This window comes from Galeopterus variegatus, unplaced genomic scaffold, assembly GCF_000696425.1.
Source record: "Galeopterus variegatus unplaced genomic scaffold, G_variegatus-3.0.2 Scaffold7705, whole genome shotgun sequence".
NCBI classification, from domain to species: Eukaryota; Metazoa; Chordata; class Mammalia; order Dermoptera; family Cynocephalidae; genus Galeopterus; species Galeopterus variegatus.
In genome coordinates this window covers 15253-17270 of record NW_007733816.1, presented here as the reverse complement: position 1 = coordinate 17270, position 2018 = coordinate 15253, and positions in this window count along the sequence as shown.

Below are 2018 nucleotides of genomic sequence, written 5' to 3'. Positions count from 1 at the left end.
TTTAGCTGTATTCTTAGCAACGCCTGGTCGGCTGGGAGAGAGCTATCTCTTTTAGGCTTTGTGAATTGCAGCCTGTTGTTAAGAGGAATGGTTTTAAGTGAATGCAAGAACAAATCTAGCTGGGGGTAGGGCGGGGGAAGGCGTGATGTGCATTTTGGCAAAATCCCTCTCATCTCACCGGAAACATTGGGGCAGGATTTGGCTGGCAGTGTGCACACACTGTGTGAGCAGGAGCTTTCTTTTCTGCTTCTGTGGATGGAGAAGCTGCACAGGCTGAGATCAGAGCAGCCAGTGCTGGCCAGGGCTTTGACAAACCCATGAATTCTCCCTAAATGAGAGGCAGTGTTGTCCGGTGGTTATACACACAGGCTCTGGCATCAGGCTGTCTGAATTTGAATTCATGCTCTACCCAAGCTGCACGGCCTTGGGAAAGTTGCTGGACCTCTCTGTGCCTCAGTTTCCTCCTCTGTGAAACAAGGGAGATAATAGTTCTGATCTCATAAGTTTCTTGTGAGGATACCTGAGTTTACATAAATCACTTAGAACGGTCCCTGGCATGCGGCAAATGCTTTGTATGTATTGCTGCTAATATTCTCAGCAGTTTCTGACAAGGAGGCCTGTGGGAAACATGTGAGAGCCCCCAGAGGCTTCGCTTGAGAAGGGTTCGTAGGGAGCTGGGGTTGGTGTAGAGTCAGAGGTCAGATCAGGCAGGCACAGATGTTGTTTGAAGGACAAGGCCCCAAACTGTGTGCCACACAGTGAAGCTGGTGTAAATCTGGGTTGAAATGTAATTCATCTTGTCAGACATGGCTGGTGTATGCTTGGTGGTTTTAACAAAGACCTCATATTTTTCTAAAAAGAACACCCATATTGCAGATGTCAGGAGAACTGGACCTTTGAGAACTAAACACAATTGGCTCACTCCCCATCCATGCTGATTGAGCAGAACTCAGGAGGGTTTGGGGGGTGAGGGTAAAGGTGGGCCTTCTGTGTCCTGATTCCTTCCTATCCCTGGGGTCTCTCTGCCACAGGGCTTGTGACTCTTCCTGTGTCTCTATCCTGGATGGATCTATATCCTCGAAACCTGAATGTAAGTCCCCAGCCTTTATCCACATCCACACACACACGTGTACACACAGACACACGTGCATGCACCCAATGTGCACACAGATACATGCATGAACACACACATGCTCACATGTGTGCACACCCGTACACAGATACACAGAATGCACGCAAACACGTACGCATGCAGACACACATGATGCATACACACGGGTACACGCACACATGCACCATCCACCCAAGTCCTCAGGTTTCAGGGGGCAGAGGGCAAGACTGCCCTGCAGCCCCAGAGGGTATTGGGCAGCCCTGCTGTGGACACCCTCAGCCACTGGCTCACCAGGCAGTGTCCTGCCCACCCACTCTCTTCTCAGCTTTCTCCCCAGCCCAGTGGTCTGCTCGCACAGGATCATTCTCTTCTCTCTTCTTCTGCAGTTTCTCCTGCAAGATCAAGTGTCCTCAGCACCTCATCTTCCCCCCAGTGGCTTAGCTGAGGGATCTTCCTAAGCCAAGGCAGTTTTATCCCTGAGAAGAGTTCCGTTCTTCACTGTTAGGACTATAGATGCTGCATATAACTAACTGGCTGGAAAAGCAGCAATTCTCCATTAGGCAGCTCCTCGGGGACCCAGGCAGGCAGGTGGTCCCACAGGCTCCACCAGCACCTGATGCAGCACGGCCTGCTGTGGGTTGACTCCTGAGGGGATCTGAGTAAGTGGCTCCCGTGGGCACCCCGCCCCCGCCCCACCAGGCCCCGGACCCAGCGCATGGCTAGGCTGTTTGGGCTGTGACCGACAGAGTGCCAATTCACACAAGCTCGGGGGCCCCCTTAGGGCTTGGGGCCCTGTGGCTCAGCATATCTACCCTCTGTCCCTTGCTTCTGTTTCTCTTTGTGGGTTTCATTCTTTTTTTTTTTGTCTTTTGTCTTTTTTCCGTGTCCGGCAACGGATCGCAACCCT